Raw genomic sequence first — 27,555 nt, 5'->3', positions numbered from 1 at the left:
GTTAGCTAATCCAAGTTGATCATTTTTTAAAGGCTAAATTAATCATTAGAAAACCCTTTTGAAATTATGTTAGCACAGCTGAAAACTGTTGTTCTGATTAAGGAAGCAATACAACTGGCCTTCTTTAGTCTAGTACAGTATCTAGAGCATCAGCATGTCACGCCCTGGCCTTAGTATTCTTTGTTTTCTTTATTATTTTAGTTAGGTCAGGGTGTGACATGGGGAATGTTTGTGTTTTGGGTGGTTATATGGTAATGGGGGTGTTGGGTGTGGTGTATGGATTTGTGTTGAGTGAAGGTGTCTAGCTGTGTCTATGGTTGAGTGTAGGTTCTAGGAAAGTCTATGGTTGCCTGAATTGGGTCTCAATTAGAGACAGCTGGTTATTGTTGTCTCTGATTGGGAGCCATATTTAAGGCAACCATAGGCTTTAGTTGTTTGTGGGGGAATTGTCTATGTCTAAGTGTTTAGTGTCAGCACTTATGTTTGTATAGCTTCACGGTCGTCTGTTTTGTTGTTTTGTATAGTGTTCGTTTCGTTTTTTCGTCTTCTTCCTTTAAATAAAGAAGATGTACTTTCCACGTGCTGCATGTTGGTCCTCACTCAGTCCCTTTGACTATCGTGACACAGCATTTGTGGGTTTGATTACAGGCTCAAAATGGCTAGAAACAAAGTACTTTCTTCTGAAACTCTTCAGTCTATTCTTGTTCTGAGACATGAAGGCTATTCCATGTGAGAAATTGCCAAGAAACTGAAGATCTCGTACAACGCTGTGTACTACTCCCTTCACAGAACAGCGCAAACTGGCTCTAACCAAATAGAAAGAGGAGTGTGTGTGTCTAGTTTGAGAAACAGAGGCCTCACAAATACTCAACTGGCAGCTTTATTAAATAGTACCCGCAAAACACCAGTCTCAACGTCAACAGTGAAGAGGAGGCAGAGTTCCTCTGTCCAGTGTCTGTGTTCTTTTAATCTTAATATTTAATTTTTATTGGCCAGTCTGAGATGTGGCTTTTTCTTTGCAACTCTGCCAAGAAAGCCAGCATCCCACAGTCGCCTCTTCACTGTTGACGTTGAGACTGGTGTTTTGCGGGTACTATTTACCCGCTGATGCTCCAGATCCCTGAAAACACCATCCAACCTGGATCTGAGTGAGTAATGTTTAGTCTGAAGCCCCCTACTGCTGTCCAAAGACCATCCACTGGCATTTTCTACAAGAAATCTGCCTCAAGAAATAAAATATTCTCCCAAGTGGGTGACACCTACTCCCATTGTCTGCTGCTATTCTGCTTGGATTCCAACTGGTGATCTGTTCACCATCTGCCCTGGCCTGAACCTCAACCTCTTGAACTTCTTCCATTTTCTAATAATTGCGCAAACAGTTGTTGCCTTCTCACCAAGCTGCTTGCCTATTGTCCTGTAGACCATCCCAGCCTTGTGCAGGTCTACAATTTTATCCATAATGTCCTTACACAGCTCTCTGGTCTTGGCCATTGTGGAGAGGTTGGAGTCTGTTTGAGTGTGTGGACAGGAGTCTTTTATACAGGTAACGAGTTCAAACAGGTGCAGTTAATACAGGAGGGCTGTAACGGCTGTCCTAGTAACAAGGATCGGAGGACCAATGCGCAGCATGGTAAGTGTTCATGATGAATATTTAATAGAACAAACTGAACACTGAAATACAAAACAATAATTTGAACCAACGAAAACCGAAACAGTTCCGTGTGGAACACACAGACACGGAAGACAACCGCCCACAAAACACAACAGAAAACAGGCTACCTAAATATGGTTCCCAATCAGAGATAATGACTAACACCTGCCTCTGATTGAGAACCATATCAGGCCAAATGAAAAATCCAACATAGAAACACAAAACATAGATTACCCACCCAACTCACGCCCTGACCATACTAAAACAAAGAAAATACAAAAGAACTAAGGTCAGAACGTGACAAGGGCTTCTTAAAGAAAAACTAACAGGTCTGTGAGAGCCGGAATTCTTACTGGTTTGTAGGTGATCAAATACTTATGTCATGCAACAACATGCAAATTAATTACTTAAAAATCATACAATGTGATTTTCTGGATTTTTGTTTTAGATTCCGTCTCTCACAGTTGAAGTGTACCTATGATAAAAATTACAGACCTCTACATGCTTTGTAAGTAGGAAAACCTGCAAAATCGGCAGTGTATCAAATACTTGTAGTCCCCACTGTATATACAAATAGATATATATACATATACACACACCAACAAAAATATATATCTTTATATATATATGGAAAGCAGGCAAATGCCTTTCACTTAGCTGTGTAAAGACAAACTGATAGGCGTGAGACAATCATTTAAATTTATCTTAACGTTGTTGTTTGCAGGTGCACTATCCTTCTGACCCTATGCAGCCAGGTCCCGTCTACTTTTTAACTCCTCGCAAGAGGGCCTTGCTTGGTGTCTGCTGTGAAGGAAAAACACAACAAGTCAACTACTTGATTGATGAAGGCGTGTCATCCTGCAAAGGCAGGAGCGCAGTCATCAACTACATGCACCATTTTTTCACCAACTACAGAGTTGGGGAAACACGTGTGGACCTGAATTGTGATAACTGCAGTGGCCAAAACAAGAACAAGTTTGTGCTCTGGTATTGTATCTGGTGGACGATGCACATGCTCCACCACAGTCTGGACCTTCACTTCCTGATTACAGGCCACAACAAGTTTGCCCCCGACTGGCCACATTTCCTCTAGAGACTGAAATGAATACAGGGACAGTAATGATCAAAGCCTTGTTAAGTTAGAAGAAGAATCCTTTAACTAATACTATATTTCATAATGTAATGTTAAAAGTGGAAAAGGTCATTTAAAAATGCCAAACCTCTAGTGTCACTGAAGCTTGTGGTGGGGCAAAAGGGAGGCCGAGTCTCTGGCTCCGAGGTTGTCTCCTCCATTACAGTTTCCTTTAACATAAAAATTAAATAAATCACTAGTTATACTAGTCAAATACTTAATTACGTTTGTATACAGAGGGAAGTCTAGTTTCTTTTCAAATGAATTCATTACCACTGGCATAACACACAAACTATCAAATACCTTCAATCTTAAGTACAGGGCAGACCTCCCTAGCCCAGCTAATTTGATTGCAGCTGGACACGTGCTGTCCAGCTGCAGGGGAACCAGAATCCTCCTTCTATCTGTCTTACAGGCCTCTACATTTGGATTAATCTGAGGGAATGTTTGCACCAAAACCTTCAAGAAGCTGCTATTTTCCTCATGACTATAGGGCACTTTGATCTGCCGCACTGGATACTCTAAAGGTACTGTCCAGTCCAAGGAAACAGTCCATGATCGTTAATCAGTAAAATAACCTTCAATAAGTATATGTTTAATCACAAGATTGATTCACACCTAGCTTACTTGCAAAGGACTGTGCACTGCAGTGTGTGTGCGTCCTCATGTACTGCATGGATATAGGGCAAATGCACTTATCCAGTTCAGCTGCTGGATGGTACAATCAGCGATCAGGCAAAACCTCATATTTATCACCCGGCCTCTCCCTGTTTGCCGCCTTTGGACTCCAGCATTATTCCGTCTCCTGAATGGTTTAAATCTGACAGGTGCAAACATTAGAAAAGTTACAACAATCACACTCAGCATAATCGAAGCTGCCCATTCTTGCACACCCCACGGTATCTGCTGCTTTTGTAGGCTAGCTTGTTAGTTCAGTCCAGTCCAATTACGCTTCATGTTCAAGTGATATTTGAAGAAAAAGTCAACAAAATCATTCACAACATGTAGCTATAACACAACATAATAGCACTTAGAAAGGCCTAGTTTAGTCGAACAGACATACTGTTAAATAACAAATGATAACATAGCTAGCTAGGTAGATAGGCTTATAATGGAAAGGTGGGAGCATTACGCGTTAACTTTAGGTAGCTGTGCCGGTCAATGTTGACTAGCCAGGTATTTATGTTGTGGAAATATTCAGTCAATAATATTTCTCAAATACCGGAGCTTGTGAGTTCAAATAGACTTTATTACAAAGTAACCAAAAGCCGAGTTGGTTCATGAAGCAACTGTTTTTCCAAGTCTCAGCAACCTCCTTTTATACAGTTTCAAGTACACACACCTCTCATTGTTTGTCCCCTTTATGTTAATCATCACTCTTATTGGCTTTGCACCACTATTATCTCCCATACTAAGTTCTTTCTCTGGTACACGCTTCCTTACACCCCTACGTATCATTAAACACTGGGAACCCTTTCTCATGACCCTCCAGATCATAAAAACACTCTACAAATCACTAAACCAATTATATTGGTGGCGCAATCTTATTAGCGCAACCTTGACAGTTTAGTTTAAAAAAGAACAGGGGCCCCTGCTAGGCAAAAGTCATAAGTACACTTTAGTATGTTCGAGTGTATCAGCATTCACCAGGTTATATTCATATGTGCATTCATTATATTGATTATGACACTTCCTATCCAGGCATGCATCTGGATTACAACGTGTCTACTTCTTTTATATACAGGCTTTTGTCATGCTATACAGGTATGATTATAGGTTCCTTTACAGGTTTTAATGATTCTGTTTCAGTACATTATTATTTCACAATATGCTACTAAAAAAATGACTGTATTACCTACCAGAACGAATCCTACCTTTGAACCACCCGATCCTCCTGGGTGGTTGTGAAGGTGGTTGTACTTGGCTGGCAAAACTTAAAAAGCGGTCTCATGTTTTCAAGGTTTGACATGACTTATTTGTTTCTTGGTGATGATGATTGACAATGAATGAATGATATGTTTTTCATATAGCTGGCTTCACATGTGCCTTATTTGTGATTGGCCAACATGTGCATATAGTTTGCATATTGTTATTTGACGTGTCAAATAGTGTTATTTGACTTGTATCTTTTTTTGACACGCAAAAACTCAAACGGCATTCCATAGAATTAACGCTTGAAGGTAAGGACAACAGCAGTGGTGTAGCCTATGGCCATGTAGCTCGCATGAGCTACTGATATCACTTGGCTTATTATTGATAGCCTATCTTGGCTACGTAGCATTGAAGTGAATTGCACTGCTGTTCTCTCAACTATTTACACCTTACGGGTTGTAGTTGTTGTGAACGACTTTTCACAAATGTATAAATGTAGCCCAGATGTAACTTATGTAACTCAATAATTGTTGAATTGAAGAGGTGTAGCCTAAGCTGCATATAAGTCCTTGTTTTTGCAACGATAATGTGCATCCCATCCTATGGAATACAAGTTTGAGGGATATCCTCCCTTATAAACTCCTCTGTAATGTTGTGGTCATTGTATTGTCAAAAAGGAGTTTCATTTAGGAACATCAAGCTGGGCTTTTTATTGCTCAATCCAATTCGTGACAATTCAATTTAAAAAAAAAAAAAATTATATTCTTTAATATCTATTGCATCTCAGCCGCTCTGTCCAGGCGACACCTGGAGAGGGGTGGAGACAAGCACAAGCACAAGACAATTGAAACAGATCAGGGTGTGACAATTCAATTGCCGATGTTCCTTTTTGTCTTCTTCTAATGCCTCTATAGGAAAATAATCTAAAAGTAACTTAAAGTAATTTAGATTTTGTTACTGAGTTTGGGTAATCCAAAAGTTACGTTTCTGATTACAATTTTGGACAGGTGACTCGTAACTGTAAAGGATTACATTTAGAAAGTAACCTACTGTGGTCGATTGGGTGTCTCATATCCTGTGGACTGACATAATGCACACATCAATATCATGGACCGATATCATGGACCGATAAATTAATGAATGAGTGAATGAAAGAACAACAAGCGCTTTATTCTTCAATTCAATTGGAAACTTTTTTTTGCATCAGTATTCACGCGACTGTAACGGATGTGAAATGGCTAACTAGTTAGCGGGTACGCGCTAGTAGCATTTCAATCAGTTACGTCACTTGCTCTGAGACTTAAGTAGTGTTGCCCCTTGCTCTGCAAGGGCCGCGGCCTTTGTGGAGCGATGGGTAGCGATGCTTCGTGGGCAACCGTTGTTGATGTGTGCAGAAGGTCCCTGGTTCACGCCCGTGGCGAGGGGACGGTTTAAAGTTATACTGTTACACGACCATATACAGTAATGTGATTTAACAGGACACTACCTCACTGCTGGGTCTGGGTGGAACCACTGGAGGAGCCTTGTCGGAACCACTGGAGGAGTCTTGTCCCCTCTGAGGATATTCATACTGACCTGAGGGACACACAAAAGTGATACATGGCAAACACAATATGTGGAAGGACAAGACACACACAAACAAATCAGGTATTAGTCACTTTAATACACTAGTCACTTTAATAATGGCACTTTAAGAATGTTTACATATCTCACATTAGTTATCTCATATGTATATACTGTTTACTCTATTCTTTACTATCTATTGCATCTCAGCCGCTCTGTCATTGCTCATCCATATGTTTTATACTTGTATATTCTCATCCATTTCCTTTACTCGATTGTGTGTATTAGGTTTTGTTGTGGAATTGTTAGATATTACCTGTTAGATACTGCTGCACTGTCGGATCTAGAAGCATAAGCATTTCGCTACACTCGCAATAACATCTGCTAACCATGTGTATGTGACCAATAAAATTGGGTTTGATATTTGATATTGTATATTATCTTCTCTTTTAAATGTGTCCCTATAACCACTGGGATCAGATAACTACCGTTGAGATGACTTCGTCTTTCCATTTACAGTAGGACTATGGAAAAAAATATATATACAGTATAAAATAATTAATTCCGGCACTTGGGAACTAGCCTACTGACGTCCACAAACAGAATACGGTCTGAACAAACATGACTGCGTTCAATGTTCTATCTGCTCTGGTTAAATGGTAACGTTTCTTTTAGCTCAAATGGGAACAATACAGCAGTCATTCGAGTCAAAACTCTAAAAGCCCTGTGTATGTGCTGTGTGAAAAGTTTGAGATGTCGGCTAGAGAAATTCCATAATTTGGTGTTTTGTTGATGGTGGAAAACAAGTTCTCAGGCACCTCTCCAAAATCTCACATAAATGTTCAATTAGGTTGAAATCTGGTGACTGAGACAGCAATGGCATATGGTTTACATCCAGCAGCATACCACCCTGCATACCACTGCCGGCTTGCTTCTGAAGCTAAGCAGGGTTGGTCCTGGTCAGTCCCTGGATGGGAGACCAGATGCTGCTGGAAGTGGTGTTGGAGGGCCAGTAGGAGGCACTCTTTCCTCTGGTCTAAAAAATATCCCAATGCCCCAGGGCAGTGATTGGGGACACTGCCCTGTGTAGGGTGCTGTCTTTCGGATGGGACGTTAAACGGGTGTCCTGACTCTCTGAGGTCATTAAAGATCCCATGGCACTTATCGTAAGAGTAGGGGCGTTAACCCCGGTGTCCTGGCTAAATTCCCAATCTGGCCCTCAAACCATCATGGCCACCTAATCATCCCCAGCTTACAATTGGCTCATTCATCCCCCTCCTCTCCACTGTAACTATTCCCCAGGTCGTTGCTGCAAATGAGAACGTGTTCACAGTCAACTTACCTGGTAAAATAAAAATAAATAAACATTGTTTTAATGCTCATCAAACCATTCAATGACCACTCATGCACTGTGGATGGGGGCATAGCCATGGTAGCCAAAATAATAGCCTGCCCAGCATTTTTATACGTGACCCTAAGCCTGATGGGACGTTAATTGCTTCATTAACTCAGGAACCACACCTGTGTGGAAGCGCCTGCGTTCAATATACGTTGTATCCCTCATTTACTCAAGTGTTTCCTTTTTGTTTCCATTATTTTGGCATCAGTGACAGTCAAGCTTGAAAAGATATTGTAAGTCGCTCTGGATAAGAGTGTCTGCTAAATTATTTAAATGTAAGGTTCAGTGGTAAGTTTACAACATAAGTTCAAATGCATACTTATAATCTTTACTAACACAACTACAATAGTTACCTTATTGCACATTCATTTGATCAATATTGGACATGATTAACATGTCATTTAAAAACTGTATAACCTGTTTTAAAGGCATACCATCATTAGATCAATGAATATAGGCCTATATAACACCAAGCATATATCTTTATCTGGCTACAAAAATAATAAAAAATAAATTATAACTTTGTTAAAGATACAACACAAACAACCAGCACACAGTAACTTGGACAAACAAGTCATACAAGCATGATTTACATTTTTCATTATTAACATTGGTTCCTGCACATGACTGATTGACACCTCACAAGGCTTCTTCTCTCAAAGCTAGGACCTTGAAACTGAGATACTTCTTTTGGTTCCCAGAACAATGTTCTGGGCGTACTGCTAATTGGTCTGAGGAGGAGGTCACAATCACCTGCACGAACCAAGATACAGTGAGAGGAGATACTGTTCACAATTCTTCAGACAATACAATTGTCCCTCACACAAGTGTAAGTCATATGGTCATATGAGTTGTGTCAGGTGATTTTCTTAATTTTTTTGTTTTTGACTACTTCACTTACAATCAAGTAAATTCATACATGTCCTCTATAACTAAAAGCTTCCCATGCAGCATAGTTGTCAGAAGAGGTAGTTGTCAGAACTGTTTGCTGAATACAATCAGAGTTTGAAACAAATTTGATCACATGGTAAAAGTTCAGTTTATTATTTTCATTTAAAGAGGACCAATATAAAAGGAACTTGTTATGTTGGGAAAGTCCTTGTTTGGACATACATACATTTAAAAATGGCATGAATACAGAAGCATGTGCACATTCGGTTTTCCTTCCTTACATTTTCGAGGCTGATTGCGAACCCTCTGTGAGGCACAAACTTATTTTGACCCGATTACTTCTCTTCTGGAGATGGAAAAGGTCTCAACGATAGACGTTTTATCCATTCTTTTGCAAGACCAAACCTTACAAAATGGCAATCAACTTCCTTAAAGTGTTAACGCATGAGAAGAAAACATACTTATCCACCTGTCCATTCATGTTCTTCCTCCTCTTCAGAGTTCTTATCCAAACCCGCAGCCTGTTAAACCAGAAAACAAATGTGGTGTTCCACAGGGATCAATGTTAGCACCGCCAATTTTGTCATCACAACATTTATGCAATAGAATCTGTTTTAATTTGAATGCGTCTTTCAGAATTACAAACAACCAAGAACTATAGATATAAAGAAGATAGGTACCTGTTTGCAGTCTTCCATCCCATTCTGTTCTTCAAATTCATTCTCCTGCCGATAGGAAACCTGCTACTTCTGAGGAAAGTAATCTAGAAAGCCCTCCTGGAAAACACACCACAGGAATATGTCAACACTGATTTTGCACACCGATATATTGCTCTTTTTCTTTACAAACAGACACAGACATGAAAAATATGCCTTCGATATATATTAAGGCAAATGTAGGCCTGAAGCTTTTTCAAGACACTCAGCTCAAAATGTTTCGTAAAGAACAACAAAAGAGAAAGATTGTCTCTAACAAATAATTACATGATAACGAACACACCAGTCATCCTTTAATAACTCTTACCTGCGATGCACAGTGGGCATTTTGAAATTGAATGATTTGTTCTGTTGAGGGGAAAGGAAGTACCAACTATTACGATACTGGAGAACAAACTGACTTTAAAAACTAACTGGTTAACAGGTATGAAAAGAAGAAATAGCGGTTTGTTCTGCTCCAATTCTCCTTATCTTCATCATCAGCAGAGAAGACATCACTTCCTGTGGGAAGTCTTCCTCCAGAAAGCCCTCCTAGACAACATATAGAACGTCATTAATACTGTATAAACACATCAAGTCATTGTATATTAATCTGGACAGTATATAAAAGGTATATTCATCCTATAGAAACAGAGAGCGGAAGACATGTTTTACAGTACCATTCGCTTACAGTTCTTCTACACGTCCCCCATCAGTCTGCTGCCACCTGAGGGAAGAAGGGAGAGAGGGAGATGGGGGGAGCGAGACAGCGAAAGAGAGAGAGAGCGGATGTGCGAGGAACAGAAATATCATCCACCTTCACTCCTTCAGTATCAACTGACCTTCACTATGCACACATTTCAGATAAACTGTGAAGTGATGACCTTACTTTCATTGACTCCCTCCCTTGCCAGACTGATGAGGGGAAAGATAATCAATCAACCAGTTATTAATGAACTTTAAGGCAGGTCAATGAAAAATATGTTGGTTGAATAAATGATAGTAGCATGGGTAGGAATGTGGCAAAGAGTTTATCATTTAATACACACAATGAACATGTAGAAAAGCCATTAAATAAGTTTGTTTCTTACAGGTTTCCAGTTAGGATTGAGCACAGGATGGTCTTCAGGCCAATCCTCCATGTACTGCTCCTGTTTTGGGTTCCACAAAGTTACCCCAGTTCAGTTACCCCAGGGTGGCAGGTAGCCTAATGTTAAGTGTTGGGCAAGTAACCGAAAGGTCGCTGGTTTGAATACCCTAGTTGACAATGCGGAAAATCTGTTGATGTGCCCTTGAGCAAGGCACTTGACCTGAATTTTCTCTAGGGGTGCCGTACTTCTATGGCTGACCTTGTAAAACAACACATTTCACTGCACCTATCTGGTGTGTGACAATAAAATATATGTATTTCTTTCTGCAGTACACACAGCAATAAGACAGTCAAAGATAAAAGTTCACCAGTGTTTCTGTCCATGTTGACCATTCAGTAATGAGAGAGGGACAAACACAATGGTGATATTGCTTCTGATGACAGTGGTAGCGTCCTTACATGACTTGATAGCTTGGGTAATCTTTTCGAAGGAGACGGTTTGGGAGGTCCGTTGGGGGTCTTCACCTGAGAGTTCACAACAGCATGTCATTATTTGCAGCGAAAGAAAGAGAGTTCACATTAGAAATCAACAAGAGTCTCAAGATGTAAGAAAGGAGACCTGTAAATTACTGTAACAGGGGTGAACCATTGGAGGTCTGTGTGGGGGACAGGGATGTGGCTTGAGCATACCATGTTTCAGGGCAGTAGGGGTAGGTTGAAGAACATCACGTTTGGTTCTGTGAGGGGTCGTCAGGAACATGTCATACTGTTTTATCAGAGGGAGTTGCAAGGCTGGAATCCTTTGTGTTAAATCACCTACCCTGAAACTAGCAAGATAAAGTTCATAGCTCTGAAGGAATGTCAACAGACAACAATGCCATGCCAACACAGTTCCTGATCTACATCTGAAATAAACCTCTACATAAACTGTTCACATACTGTCACGACTTCTGCCAAAGTCGGTTCCTCTCCTTGTCTGGGCGATGTTCGGCGGGCGACGTCACCGGTCTTCTAGCCATCACCGATCCATTTTTCATTTTCCATTTGTTTTGTCTGGTTTTCCCACACACCTGGTTTCAATTCCCTCATTACATGTTGTGTATTTAACCCTCTGTTTCCCCCATGTCCTTGTCCGGAACTGTTTATTGTAAGTGCCTGTGCACATGTTTGCTGGTGCGCGACGGGTTTTGTACCCATGTGTTTGTTCTTTTGTATGCTGTTAGTTTTGACATTAAACTGCTCCGGCTATTACCAAGTTCTGCTCTCCTGCGTCTGACTTCCCTGCCACCAGTTACGCACCCCTTACACATCATTACCTACATTACTTTGTGGGCAACTACCTGACAACAAGCTTCATACTATAACTTCAAGGTATGAAATAGTCACATTTATTTTAGGGCACAAGAGGTGAGAAGAGTTGAACAGGTGTATTGAATAACCAACCCGTCCAGATTTACTCACCAGTCTGCTCTCCACCAAAAACCCCTCCACGGCCTCACACTGCCCATTCCCTCGCCATCTCCCTTACCATGTTCCCTCGCCATGTGTTGTCATGTGTTGCTGCCTTGCTATGTTGTTGTCTTAGGTCTCTCTTTATGTAGTGCTGTGTTGTCTCTCTTGTTGTGATTTGTGTTTTTTCCCATATTTATATTGTATTTTTATAAAAAAAATATCCCAGGCCCCCGTCCCCGCAGGAGGCCTTTTGCCTTTAGGTAGGCCGTCATTGTAAATAAGAATTGGTTCTTATTTGACTTGCCTAATTAAATTAAGGTTAAATAAAATAATAATAATCTCCTCCGTATCCTGACAGAGAAAGAAGTAAAAATCTAAACACAAGTCAAGGAAGATTGATCTTCTTGTTGTAAAAGTTGACGTTCTCTTATTCAACTGAAATCATGTTTTCAAGACAGGGATTTAGAATTATTCAACAGTTTAACGATTTGTGATTTGACACAAACACACGTCGTAAACAATCTCATGGCATCACTTGGCATGCAAACAGTGAAATTAGTTTTGTTCTTAATATGGTTGTTGTCTTGATACTCAATCCAGTAAGGTATTTTTATGCACTAAAATAAATTAGGTATTCTTCTGTTCGTGCTTGTTACTAAACTACACTGAACAAAAATATAAACGCAACATGTAAAATGTTTGTCCCATGTTTCATGGTCGCAGAAATGTTTCATACCCACAAAATGTGTATTTCTCTCAAATTTGGTGCACGCATTTGTATAAATCCCTGTTAGTGAGCATTTCTCCTTTGCTAAAATAATCCATCCACTTGACAGGTGTGGCATATCAAGAAGATGATTAAACAGCATGAACATTACACAGGTGTACTGGGGACAACAAAAGGCCACTAAAATGTGCAGTTTCGTCACACAACACAATGCCACAGATGTCTCAAGGGTTGAGGTAGCGTGTAATTGGCATGCTGACTGCAGGAAGGTCCACCAAAGCGGTTACCAGATAATGGAATGTTAATTTCATCATCTCTAGCAGCTAACCAGTGTCTACACATGTGAAAACACATTTATATGATCAGTGGTTAAAAAGATGAGAAGAAATATCATATAAAATGCTTCTCTGTGACATCACAGGGTAGAATTAAAAGTTAAAAACTGTGATTTTCAAAACCTGTTATGAGTTTCTCGCCCAATGGAGGGTATTTTATTGATCCCCACGTCACTGTGAATCTCATAGTGTTTGAACATCACCGCTTTAAAAATGTTTTCACTTTTGAACTTCATATGTTTTTGCAAAAAAAAATGTTCTGTAGATAATGGAAATGAGGTTGAAAAGTGGAGTTGTCCTTTAAAGAGGAATGCCTTTAAAAAGCAACAAATCCCTTTGAAAATTGCCTATGTTGCTTCGATATGAGTCTGGAAAAGTTATTGGGTGTCAAAATGGACTACAAAGTGTAAATAGGACAATTTTGTATATAAAGTCAGTCTGGGCTGAAATGGAGTTTGGAACATCCATGCGTCACAACAGGTAAATGAAGGTGGGGTTTGATTACTGCAGTGATTGCTCTCTATCCAATAGCACAGACAGTGTGACAGACCTGCTCAGCAGCTCTGACTGTTTACATAAGACAACACGTCACACATGTTCTACTTTAGAAACACTGCACCAAACACCTTAATTAGATTTAAAATTGCTCAACTAAAACATTGAGTTATCTTAGATTCATTCTGGGGATTTTGAGGAAGTGAAATAGGCTCATTACCAAAATACCGAATCGGTTAGGAAACACCTCCAAGACTGAAATCTTGTTTTTCTAATGAGCAACATAAAAACACATGTGACAATCTACATATTCAGAGCCTTTTTAAAGGTCCTGTGCAGTCAAACGTGATTTTTCCATGTTTTCAATATATTTCCACACTATGAGGCCACCTGGAATTTTTGCCTGTTTTGGTGGGATGGAGTTTTGGCCTGCCTGGTGACATCACCAGTTGGTACATTAACCATAGCTGGTGATCTAGAAGTACCTTGCTGTAATATTATTTTCATTAAAAATCAATTTTGCGGTGTTAGTTTAATCAGGTGTTATACATTATGATATCGCCCCATTGGGTTAAAAAAGGCACTATGGCCAAGCTGTTGCTGCTTGAGTGAACACACTGCTCCCATTTCTCAATGAGAAAGAGAAAGAGAAAGAGAGAGAGAGAGAGAGAGAGAGAGAGAGAGAGAGAGAGAGAGAGAGAAAGAGAGAGAGAGAGAGAGAAAGAGAAAGAGAAAGAGAGAGAGAGAGAGAGAGAGAGAGAGAGAGAGAGAGAGAGAGAGAGAGAGAGAGAGAGAGGCACGCACACACACTTAAAACCAGACAGAGAAAGACTTTTGGGGAGAAGAGACAAGAGTGAAAGTGAAAGATAAACTACAATTGCGCAGATAACAAACACCAAACTGAGTGGAAGACGTGGTTACAATTTCCAAATCCATTTCTCATCACTTTTCAACAACTAAGGTGAGAAAATGTGTACATTAAAGTAACAACATTTTTGATTAAGGTTAGAAAATGTTTAAATTATTATGGAATTTGTGAAATCTGGTTTTACATTTGCATGTACATTCAATTTAGCAGATACTCCTATCAGAAAGACTTACAGTTAATGCCTCCATTTTAAGATAACTTTTGGTGAGACAACCTCATATCACAGACAAAGAACATGTTCCCCCAATCAGGGTAATGGATTGTAACTGTAACTGTAACACGTTGCATTACTAAGAAAAATATTGCAAACAGATACTTTTGAAAAAGATGTACAATTATTATTATTTTGCAAACATCAAATTTAGAAATAATTTTTTTGAAAAATTATTTAACACCTTTCTTTTTTCTCAGTGTTATTCAAAATATCAATGAAAAGAGTCACAATTTTAAGTTTGGTCTGTCTGAGCGAGTCTGAGCACAAGTCGGACATCACTACTTTAAGATGACAAACCAACTGTGTTTGATGGATCGAGGGAAAATGGCAGGAAAAGGCTTTTGTAGGCTACAGTCCAAACAATGTCTTCCAACTGTTATTTGGCTTTTTCCAAGTCCCATTCTTGAAGATCAAGGACAATTGAATTAATTGGAATGACTGGAAATCTGACAGACTTTGTTTTTTAATGTAGAGATATAGCCTTATTTTATTACTATCTGTGGTAGAAAGCAATGGTTTAGAAGGAGCCTACATAACCAACCCATAAAGTAAAATATAACATCCATTTATGGCCAGCTTTGTAAACTCTAAAATAGATTTATCCTGCAATACAATTAATTCAATTGGAAATATACATGTTTGTATTCTTCTAATGCATCTTAATGGGAAAGTAATCTAAAAGTACGTTACTGATTTGAGGTAATACAAAAGTTACATTACTGAAAACAATTTTGGACAGGTGACTAGTAACTGTGAAGGATTACATTTAGAAAGTAACCCAACCCTGCCGCCAATAAAGTAGTTATCAGCAAAGTCAGTGCTAGTAGGAAAAGACAAGTGGCAGTGTTATTCTGTTAATTATTTTATTATTCATCTTAGATCCCTTGAAGCTATTCTCAAACAACCCTCAACTGTCATCACCTCTGGATGTTCTACTACCACCAGACCTGCAGTAATTCAGCTGGGTATGTTTTGACAGGAGTTTATCATTGGAGCTGTTGTGGGGAAATTACATATGGTTTATTATACAATAGCATGTTTATGTGAGACTTTTACTATTTGCAATCGAGTCAGTTTTAGCTATCTTTATGAACAGTGTGTGTGTGTGTGCGTGCGTGCGTGCATGTGTGTGTGTGTGGTTGTCACGTCCTGACCAGAGTTCTTATGTGTTGTGCTTGTTTTAGTGTTGGTCAGGACGTGAGCTGGGTGGGAATTCTATGTTGTGTGTCTAGTTTGTCTGTTTCTGTGTTCAGCCTAATATGGTTCTCCATCAGAGGCAGCTGTCAATCGTTGTCCCTGATTGAGAATCATTTATAGGTGGCTTGTTTTGTGTTGGGGATTGCGGTTGGATGTTTTCTGTGTCAGTGTTTGTGCCACACGGGACTGTTACGGTTAGTTCTTTTTGTTATTTTGTATTGTGTATAGTTTTCGTGCCTATTAAATCATGGAAACTTACCACGGTGCACATTGGTCCTCCGATCCTTCTCGCCTCTCCTCGTGAAGAGCTAGACTGCCGTTACAGTGGTTGTGTGTGGATTGATGGGGTAAGACATTTGTACTAGGTTAATGAGATATATATTATTTATTGAAAAGACCTTTGAACAGCAGTAAATATAGCAGATTAACTTTAACATAACACCACACTTACAGTTCCCCTTATTTGGTTTACTGTACCTCGCTAAAGTTGAGGTTTGCAGGAATTGGTGAAGAAATCGCCATGGAATAAAAAATGAATGCTTGAAGATCAAACACAGGCTACCTGGAATGTTAGCCATTTTTGATGGGATGCAGGTTTGGCCTGCTTGGTGATGTTACCAGGCAGTACAATTGTTAGACAAATAAGAGTTCCAAACCTCTCTGCCAATAACAGCTAGTTTTCAGTTTTCCCCTCCCCTCTCAGACCACTCCCACCAAAATATTTGCTTGAGAAATTGCTCTTTGCTAAGAAGCCATTTTTGTTTATTTTTGACCATTTTAATTTAAAACGATTACAGTAAGGTACTTCATTTTTACCCCAAAAGTATTTTATATTGAGATAAAAACAGCTGCGTTGGTACTTTATCTGAGATAGTTAGTTAAATTAGGTATTAAGTTACAAATGTTAATTTATTCATCAGTGGTTTGTGTCTTTCCTCTGGATAAATCTGTCTGACAACTTCCCCCCCCCCCCAGAGTCTACTGAACTACGACAGCTCAAAGACAACATCAACCCATTCAATAAACTCTTTGGAGTTAAATATTTACAAAAATGTGCAGATGACTTTAAAAACATAGCTGGTGATCTTGCTCTTTCAGGGTCAATTCATAGGGGCAGCTGGTGGAGCTACTCTTCCTGGTTCCTTGAGGCCCCCACACCGGCCCTATGCAGCCGTTTCTATATCAATATGAAATCATTTCTAGGTAACAATTAACTAACTTACTGTAATATATTTTCAGTAAAATTGTAAAAAATGGCTTTTTAAAATATGTTCACTCTTTTGCGATGTTCGTTTCATCAGCTGTTGTTCAATTTACAAAACACATTGAAGTCCCCCTTTATTAGCCAAATAATGGTCACAATGTCCACAATGTACTATGGTTTGTTCCAATAGCACCACAGAGGAGAGAGAGGGAGAGAGAGAGAGAGAGACATTTGATTTGATTTGACTTTACACGGTGAAGTGATCAAATATTCTCCGAAAATTTCCGGGATCCCTCACGAGTAACGTAATAGTATATATCATGTATATATTTTTGTAGACTAAATGTTGTATTTGGGGTTCTTGCCTGGTCTTCAACTAGAGTTTCCACAGAACAGTGTACTCTTTTTGAAATATCTAAATATTCTGTCCTTTTTAAATGTTGATAGTCATCCTCTTATTACCTGTCCGAAGATCTCCAACTCTTCTCCAGATGTCAAAAACATTTATTTGTCTTATACACACGCATACACCCACACTTAAAACCAGACAAAGAAAACACTTAATTCACTTATATAGTTGCATCACTCTGTGGTGTTGTGGTACTGCAGTTTTGGGCAGAATGAAGGGGAGGAGAGTGAAAGTACAATTGTGCAGAAAACAAACACCAACTGAGTCTAAAACGTGGTAACAGTTTCCAAATCCATTTTTCATCCCTTTTAAACAGCTAAGGTAAGAACGTGTTTATATTAAATTAAGACATGTTTTAATCAAGGTTAGAAAATGTTTAAATGCTTATGGAATTTGTTACATCTGGTATAAGGACAGGGCCTCATCACGGTTTCTCCATGAAACTTGTTTTGGACAGTTTTACATTTCCACTTAGTTACATTTCCGAGAGCAGCATTTATTTTCAACTCGAAGCAATGAGCCCAATCAGTCCTCCATGACAACAAAAACAGTAGGCTAATAACCATTGGTCCCACGTTTCATGAGCTGAAATAAAACATCCCAGAAATGTTCCATACACACAAAAAGCTTTCTGCAGAACTTTCTTCAACCTTTCTGTAGAAATGTGTTTACATCCCTGTTAGTGAGCGTTTCACCTTTTAATCCATCCACCTGACAGGTGTGGCTATCAAGAAACGGATTAAACAGCATGATCATTACACAAGTGCACCTTGTGCTAGGGACAATAAAAGGCCGCTCAAATGTTCAGTTTTGTCACACAACACAATGCCACAGATGTCTCAAAGAATTTCCACCAGAGCTGTTGCCAGAGAATTTAATGGCTCCCAAGTGGGCGGGCCTATGCCCTCCCAGGCCCACCCATGGCTGCACCCCTGCCCAGTCATCTAAAATCCATAGATTAGGGCCTAATGAATTTATTTAAATTGACTGATTTCCTTATATGAACTGGAACTCAGTAAAATCGTTGAAATTGTTGTATGTTGCATTTATATTTTTGTTCAGTGCAAAGTAGATAAAAAGTATTAAGTCGTTCAAAAGTTGCTAATTCCACAAAATGGGGGTCTGAATACTTTCCAAATACACTGTACTACAGTATTTGGTGGTACTGTCCCTCTGGTCTTATGGGGTACTACAGTATTTGGTGGTACTGTCCCTCTGTGGTGTTATGGGGTACTACAGTATTTGGTGGTACTGTACCTCTGGTGTTATGGGGTACTACAGTATTTGGTGGTACTGTCCCTCTGTGGTGTTATGGGGTACTACAGTATTTGGTGGTACTGTACCTCTGGTGTTATGGGGTACTACAGTATTTGGTGGTACTGTCCCTCTGTGGTGTTATGGGGTACTACAGTAATGGGTTGAAGAGCGTTGGGAGGGGATGTTGTACCTTATTATCAAGTCAGGTGAACAAAATTTTAATCTAAATGGATTAAACTGACTTGATGCTTAAACAGACTTTGATGCTCTTTTCCTATTCGTGCCTGTTCTGCAAATCTTTAAAACAAATACAATACTCACAATAGCATGTATATAACATGTCTTTGACTTCACATATTCTCTGACTTAACAGCCTGATCAAGTTACTTTTATTTATAAAATTGAAAACCCAGGGGAGAGGGAGGGTTGTGGTGTGACGAGGTTACTTGGACTTACAGTCAGTGAACCATAATTGAAGTCTTGAGAGTTTGAGTGCAGATTTTTTATGCACCTTTCCCACAATTGTTTTAATATCATTCTTCTCACATCTACAAAATATATCATATCTATACATATACTGACTTTATAATGTATGTGCCTAAACATGTCTTTGCCTGCACTTTGAAAACAAATAATACGTCTCTGGTATTTCACCCTGATCAAGTGACTTTTACTTTCAGATTGACAGGCGTGAGGCCGACCTAGAATGTTAATATTTAACCACTGAACCCTTCTCAGAAGATAAACAATGGTGAAGGAAGTATTGCATTTCATCCTGATCATGTCACTGTTTGAATCGAAGGTGAAGGATATAACAAGAAAAAGTTCAAGTAAAAGCAGTAACACTAAGACAGGTGATCTATATTATATTGTCCTGAAGAGGCATAAATCTTTTGTAGTGAAAACCATGATACTTTCAACTGGTGGTGATGTGCAGTGTGATGTAAGTGTATTTAGTTATTGACTTATACAACAGGTGCAGTGTGGCTATGTAGGTTGATGGAAGCTCAATCCTACAATGAACTAATCCTACATTTCTTTCCTTGGGTAAGTTTTTACCAGAACAGTAATAACTGTTTAGGTGAAATTATTCGACTGCACCTGTAGGCAATAATTCAAAACTGCCTTGCCTTTCACTTTCCATACATATTGATTAATATAAAACATTATACACATCTATAAATGAAATGCACATACACAGTACAAATACACTATAAATGCAGTGCCTTCAGAAAGTATTCACACCCCTTTACTTTTTCCACATTTAGTTGTGTTACAGCCTGCATTTCAAATGGATTTAATTGAGATTTTGTCTCACTAATCTACATACAATACCCCATCATTTCAAAGTGGAATTTGGTAAATAAAACAAATTAAAAAGTGAAATGTCTTGAGTCAATAAGTATTCAACCCCTTTGTTATTTCAAGCCTAAATAAGTTCAGGAGTAAACATTTGCTGAAAAAGTAATCAGTTGTATGGACTTATTCTGTGTTCAATATAAGTGGTTAACATGCTTTTTAATAACTACCCCATCACTGTACCCCACACATACAATTATCTGTAAGGTCCCTCAATCAATAGTGAATTTTAAGCACAGATTCAACCACAAAGACAAGGGAGGTTTTTCAATGCCTTGCAAATAATTCTTAGATTAAAAAAATCTGATTATCCCTTTGAGCATGGTGAAGTTATTAATTAGGCTTTGAATGGTTTATCAATACACCCAATCACTACAAAGTTTCATGCAGAGAGGAACTAAACTGCTCAGGGACTTTAAAACATTGAAAACGTTTGAGTGTAATGGTTGTGATATGAGAACTGAGGATGGATCAACAACATCGTAGTTACTCCAAAATATTAACGTAAATGACAGTGAAAAGAAGGAAGCCTGTACAGAATAAAAATATTCCAATACATGAATGCTGTTTGCAACAAGGCACTTAAGTAATCCTGCAAAAAAACTTGGCAAAGAAATACATTTTTGTCCTAAATTCAAAGCATTATATGTTTGGGTACCACTGAGTACCACTCTTCATATTTTCAAGCATGGTGGTGGATGCTTCATGTTATGGGTATGCTTGTCATTGGCAAGGACTAGGGAGCTTTGTAGGATAAACATAAGTGGAATACAGCTGAGCACAGGCAAAATCCTAGACGGAAACCTGGTTCAGTCTTCTTTTCAACAGACACTGGGAGACATTTACCTTTCAGCAGGACAATAGCCTAAAACACAAGGCCAAATCTACACTGGTGTTTACCAAGACGACATTGAATGTTCCTGAGAGGCCTAGTTACAGTGACTTAAATCATCTTGAAAATCTATTGCAGGAATTGAGGATGTATTTCTATCAATGATCAACAACCAACTTTATTGTTCTTGACATTTTCTTAAAGAATCATGGGCAAATATTGTACAACCCAGATGTGCAAATCTTACATTTCCCCCAAACATACTCACAGCTGTAATTTCTGCCAAAGGTGTTTCTAACATGTATTGTCTCAGGGGGTGAATAATTATCTAATCAAGATATATTAGTTTCTTACTTTTTTCTTTATTTTTTAAAATAAATGTTAGATTTCTTCTACTTTAATATTGCAGAGTAATTTTTGTAGATCGTTGACCAAAAATGACAAATCCATTTGAACCCCATTTTGTAACACAGAATGTGGAAAAGTGAAGCGTGTGAATACTTTCTGAAGGCGCTGTAGCTACATTTTGGTAACACTTCAGTCCACTACATTCTCCTGTCTGATGATCCATCCTTGTGTTCCATCTGCTTATACAGCCTCTCTCCAGAATACGACTGAGAGCTTATGCAACCAACATTTCCATGTGGTGCCCATATGGGTTAATGAATGACTGTTCCAAGGGCCCCATGAGAGCAACCCAACAGGAACCCACAAAATGTTGTCCTCGGTATCCACTTTGGCCCCACATGTTGTTGCCATGTTGGTCTTTATGTGGGTTCACGTTGGTCTTATTGAGGGACCCCATCTGGTTATAGGGTGGGTGTGTAGTGTAACCTATATGGGCAAGAAGTAGACTGTAAATGTGGTTTTCAATTGGGACCAAACTGGTTTTGTTCTCAGTCTCCATGCAGGCTCCAGATGTTGCTGCCTAAGCAAGCTTTCCTAACCCTCCACAGTCTAAGCCCTGCCTAAGCTAACATATGGACATTTTTAAGAAGGTCATACTAGGATCATTTAGCTATTTGATTTAGAATTTCAAGACCCCTTGAAAAATATATATTTTTTTAAAGATTGAAAAATGTATTTTGGCCTTACTGCCATTAGCCCATACAAACGCATTGAATAACAGATTCACTACATGGAACAACAGATGGTCCCCCACAAAATCTAAAGCAAGTTTGTTCTGAAGTGTCTGTCCTACATCTAAAACATATAAGATCAGGATTTCTTATTGTTTTTGATGTATTTGATCCCTTATTTTTAGCACTAAACTGTCTTCATATATACTTCCATCATTTTTCAGACGAGTCTTGTGAGGCCTGTGAGCGTCCTAGAGCAAAACAACAGACATGTACATATTAGTGTGTAGCCCAAAATGTTCAGATGCTACAGACAGAAGTTGGCAGACTGTATCGACATCAGACGAGTCCCATGATGCTTGTTTCGGACGCTGCAGATGTTATTATGGGAAGACTGATTTTCGCCATGTCTCATGGTTTATTTAACAAACTCCGTTCTAGCTCTGCCACCTTTCACCTCAGATGAGGAAGTGTGACATCGGCAGATGTGGTAGATTGAGATGCATCCAATGCAAAAGGATATCTCTGTCTTAAACGGAGAGATTTTGGGGGGGATTTTTTTATTATGCTAATTTGATTTCAGCAGGGACATTCTAGGGGGTTAATTTTAGGGGTTAATTTTGGGGGTTAAATCTAGGGGGTTAAGCGACGACAGAAGCAGTTTTCTTTATCAAATAAATTAAATGTTTATGTCACGCACTGACCTTAGAGATCCTTTATTCTCTATTTTGGTTAGGTTGGGGTGTGACTAGGGTGGGCATTCTAGTTTCTTTATTTCTAGGTTGGCTTGGTATGGTTCCCAATCCGAGGCAAGTGTGTATCATTGTCTCTGATTGGGGATCATATTTAGGCATCCTTTTCCCACATGTTTGGTGTTGTCACGTTCCTGACCTATTTCTGTTAGTTTGTTATGTGTGTTAGTTGGTCAGGACGTGAGGTTGGGTGGGCATTCTATGTTTTCTGTTTCTGTGTTGGTTTTGGGTTGCCTGGTATGGCTCTTAATTAGAGGCAGGTGTTTGGCGTTCCTCTAATTAAGAGTCATATTTAGGTAGGCGTTGTCACAGTGTTCGTTGTGGGTGATTGTCTTCCGTGTCTGTGTCTGTTTCACCACTTGGGACTGTTTACGGTTTGTTCGGTTTGTGTAGCCTGTCTCCTATTCGTGCGTTTTCTTGTTTTATGTAAGTACGTCGTCTAGGTCTGTCTACACCGTTTGTTGTTTTTTGTTAGTTTATTCAAGTTCGTGTTTTCGTTAATAAAATTATGTCATTTCACTATGCTGCGCCTTGGTTCCCTCAATACTCCTCCTCTTCAGATGAAGAGGAGGAGGACTGCCGTTACAGGTGTGGGATCTTGTTTCTGTGTAGCTGCCTGTGAGCTCTGCTTGAGCTGCACATTAGTTTTGTTCTTTATTGTTTTTTTGCCGGGTCTCATAATAAAAGATGATGAACCCAAACCACGCTGCATTTTGGTCCGATTCTTACAACAACGTTCGTGACAGTTTATTTATAGCACATGCTCAGATCCTATTTTCTCAACTATCTACACATGCTAAAACACTGAAAATATGACTGAGCTAATAGATTCATATTTTAACACTGTTCTTTGTCTCTTTCTCCAGTTGGATTGAAATCTGCTCCCCCCAAATCCATCAGAGCAGAAAATAACCAGTCAGTCCATCATCAGGGGTTCAAGTGACGACATTATGTCATCAGAACATGACGGTGCGTAAGATTCTATTGAGCAGTTTCACCTGTTTGCCAAATACAACATTATACAGTATTATCGAGGCAAATGTCTGTGGACATCACTTAAATAATGTCTAGGACTATGCTTAAACAAAATTCAAGAATACTAAAATAATACTTTATGTGTAATCCAGTATTATTTGCACAATTATTAAACAATTTGGAGGTTTAATTTATGCTTAAAGCATTGTTCAACTGATCTTTTCTACCCATAATCAACATTAGGTGCAACCCATACATTTTGTGTCCATTGTATGGTACTGAATTATTTGATGTTTACAGGAATGACCAAAGTAAATTATATTTAAACCATGATTCACATTTGATTTATTATTTTGCGTAAGGGAATTGTCTTTGTTGTCAATACTCATGTGTTTACATAGCAATTAGCAAAGTGATAGTTCTTTGTTACCTAAATGGGATATGACCGGTCTTTTGTGTTCATTTCATGGAGCAATGTCTAATTAAACACTCTGTTTTTCAGTGAATTTGAAAAAACTGCAAAAGGAATTCGAGGAAAGTGTTGAAGTATTCAGACACCTCCTTGATGAAAGTTTGACGGACCTTCAGGCAAAAGTGAAAGAGCTTCGTCAGATAGCTGACAGCTATGAGAATTGGTACCGTGCCACTACTAGAGGTAGTCTGGTAGGGAGTGTTTTTGGGGTGACTGGAGGGATCACTACTTTAGTAGGCCTTGCCATGGCTCCATTCACTTTGGGCACCTCCATGGTTGTTGCCGCGGTGGGTATGGGGATAGGTGTAACTGGTGGGATTACTGGCGCTGCTTCTAACATCACCAGCATGATGAGTCAACGAAGTGACCGACAGAACATTCAGAACATTCAGAAACAATTCCTGGAAAAAGTCAAACCAATTGAGGAAAGCTTGAGTAAAATCAACAGGAAAGTTGAAGAATTTAAGGCAATTGCCAATGATACAGTTATTAAAACAGGGTTTGGACTTTTTAAAATAGTAGGTAATCTGTCTCTTTTAGATGACGTTGCCTTTTTGGCTGAGTTTGCAAATATTGCCAAACTAAGTGCCTCATCTGCTAAATCTCTCCGTTCAGCAGCAGCATTCACAGGGGGGCTCTCTAGCCTATTCCTAGTTCTTGACATAATCTCTATTGTCAAGGACGCCAAGGAACTTGATGCAATGGAAAATGGAAACCGAATTCAGTCAGATACACTGAAGTTTATTCAGACAATCAGGGACATGGCTGAACAGTATGAGCAGGCTCTAAACACGTTTAAACAGACAAAGGATGAACTTCTTGGAAAAAAATGTTGATTAAGAAACTACATACTGTATATTTAAATGAAATAATCAGATTATATTGCTTGAAAGGGGTCTGATTTTACAGTTGAAGTTGGAAGTTTACATACACCTTGGCCAACTACATTTAAACTCAGTTTTTCACAATTCCCGACATTTAATCCTAGTAAAAATTCCCTGTTTTAGGTCAGTTAGATCACCATTTCATTTTAGGAGTGTGAAATGTCAGAATAGTACTAGAGAATGATTTATTTCAGCTTTTATTTCTCATCACATTTCCAGTGGGTCAGAAGTTTACATACACTCAATTATTATTTGGTAGCATTGCCTTTAAATTGTTTAACCTCTGTCAAACGTTTCGGGTAGCCTTCCTTAAGCTTGGGTGAATTTTGGCCCATTCCTCCTGACAGAGCTGGTGTAACTGATTCAGGTTGGTAGGCCTCCTTGCTCGCACATGCTTTTTTAGTTCTACCCACTAATTTTCTATAGGTTTGAGGTCAGGGCTTTGTGATGGCCACTCCAATGCCTTGACTTTGTTGTACTTAAGCCATTTTGCCACAACTTTGGAAGTATGCTTGGGGTCATTGTCCGTTTGGAGGACCCATTTGCAACCAAGCTCTTTAACATCCTGACTGATGTCTTGAGATGTTGCTTCAATATATCCACATAATTTTCCGCCCTCATGATGCCATCTATTTTGTGAAGTGCACCAGTCCCTCCTGCAGTCAAACACCCCCACAACATGATGCTGCCAGCCCCGTGCTTTACGGTTGGAATGGTGTTCTTCGGCTTGCAAGCCTCCCCCTTTTTCCTCCAAACATAACAATGGTCATTATGGTCAAATAGATCTATTTTTGTTTCATCAGACCAGAGGACATTTCTCCAGAAAGTACGATCTTTGTCCCCATGTGCAGTTGCAAACCGTAGTCTGGCTTTTTTATGGCGGTTTTGGAGCAGTGGCTTCTTCCTTCCTGAGTGGCCTTTCAGGTTATGTCGATATAGGACTCGTTTTACTGTGGATATAGATACTTTTGTACATGTTTCCTTCAGCATCTTCACAAGGTCGTTTTTCTGTTCTGGGATTGATTTGCACTTTTCGCACCAAAGTACGTTCATCTCTAGGAGACAGAGCGCGTCTCCTTCCTGAGCGGTATGACGACTGCGTGGTCCAATGGTGTTTATACTAGCGTACTATTGTTTGTACAGATGAACGTGGTACCTTCAGTCCTTTGGAAATTGCTCCCAAGTATGAACCAGACTTGTGGAGGTCTACAATTTTTTTCTGAGGTCTTGCCTGATTTCTTCAGATTTTCCCGTGATGTCAAGCAAAGAGGCACAGAGTTTGAAGGTAGGCCTTGAGATACATCCACAGGTACACCTCCAATTGACTCAAATTATGTAAATTAGCTAATTAGAAGCGTCTAAAGCCATGACATCATTTTCTGGAATTTCCCAAGCTGTTTAACCTGTTGGGGATGGGGGCGCTGTTTAGACTATTTATGCTAATGTGGCTAATTTTTTAAACGGCTTCCCACAAAATCCTTGATCGTACAATATGCATATTATTATTATTATTGGATAGAAAACAGTCTATAGTTTCTATAGGAGTTGAAATTTTGTCTCTAAGTGGAACAGAGCCCATTCTACAGCAATTTCCCTGACATGGAGTCAGATTTGAGAAACGTTGGCCACTTTTCTGAAGTCATTTAAACGGGCACTGTCGTTGCTATGACTATACGGACACTTCTTACGTCTTCCCCTGGATGCCTTTACGTGATGACGATTCCAACGGGCTCGATTGCTCGTTCACAGGCCCTACAAATGAAAAAAACCTTTAGCTAGCAAGTCTTTTCTTGCTGCGTAACGCGCGTGGAAGACACCGACCCTCTCCTGTTCCAAGCGTTAGTTTAGCCTGTTATATTTCTCCGGTCATCTTTTCACTCGTTATAGGAGTTACAAACATCACAAAGTAGTTAATTTAAAGCGTTTTATAGCAATTTATATCCGTTTAGTGCGATTTTGGGACATTTATTTTTGCAACGATGTGAAAAGTTGGTCACGCTTTTCAGTTCATCCCGAACGTAGTTGACATTTCCACATGGCAAGAGGACAGCTTTCCACCAAAAGACGATTTCTCCCAAGAAAGGATCCTTTGCCCAAGATACTGATGGAAGAACAGCTCAAGGTAGGACATTTTTATTATGATAAATCGTGTTTCTGTCGAAACATTTTAGTGGCTTAGGACGCCATGTTTTTTGACGTAGCTTCGCTTGGCGCAAACTGTATTGAAAAGTAAGGATAAATTAAAAAATGTAATAACGCAATTGTATTAAGAATTAAATTGTCTATCAATCCCTGTCCACCCTATATTTTTTAGTCACGTTTATGAGTATTTATGTATAAGAGTAGATCACTGTCTAAGTGGCGCAAGGACGTTTTCTTTACCAGCTTGTCTACATTTCACATTGTCTAACCATGATTTTGGTGGCTAAATATAAACATTTTCGATCAAACTGTATATGCATGTTGTAATGTGATGTTACAGGAGTGTCATCGGAAGAATTCTGAGAAGGTTAGTGAAAAAATTAATATCTTTTGGCGATGTTGACTTTTATCGCTCACTTTGGCTAGAATCAATGCTGGGCTGCTAATTGCTATGTGCTAAGCTAATATAACGATTTATTGTGTTTTCGCTGTAAGACACTTAGAAAATCTGAAATATTGTCTGTATTCACAGGATCTGTGTCTTTCGAT

General features: G+C 39.2%; 1 protein-coding gene and 1 long non-coding RNA gene across 2 annotated transcripts in view; one reads left to right on the top strand and one right to left on the bottom strand.

Moving 5' to 3' along the window:
- The window catches only part of LOC129835476 (uncharacterized), a 267,196-nt gene that overhangs the window by 96,968 nt on the left and 142,673 nt on the right, over nt 1-27,555 (bottom strand). The window lies entirely within an intron of this gene.
- On the top strand, nt 14,169-26,260 carry LOC129835736 (uncharacterized). The gene is made up of 4 exons (XR_008756495.1): nt 14,169-14,263; nt 15,324-15,409; nt 23,400-23,502; nt 24,011-26,260. It is a non-coding gene; the product is annotated as an uncharacterized LOC129835736 (long non-coding RNA).

This window comes from Salvelinus fontinalis, chromosome 36 (assembly GCF_029448725.1).
Source record: "Salvelinus fontinalis isolate EN_2023a chromosome 36, ASM2944872v1, whole genome shotgun sequence".
NCBI lineage: Eukaryota > Metazoa > Chordata > Actinopteri > Salmoniformes > Salmonidae > Salvelinus > Salvelinus fontinalis.
The sequence above is the reverse complement of the archived record's forward strand: the minus strand, read 5'-3'. Positions and strand labels throughout refer to the sequence as shown.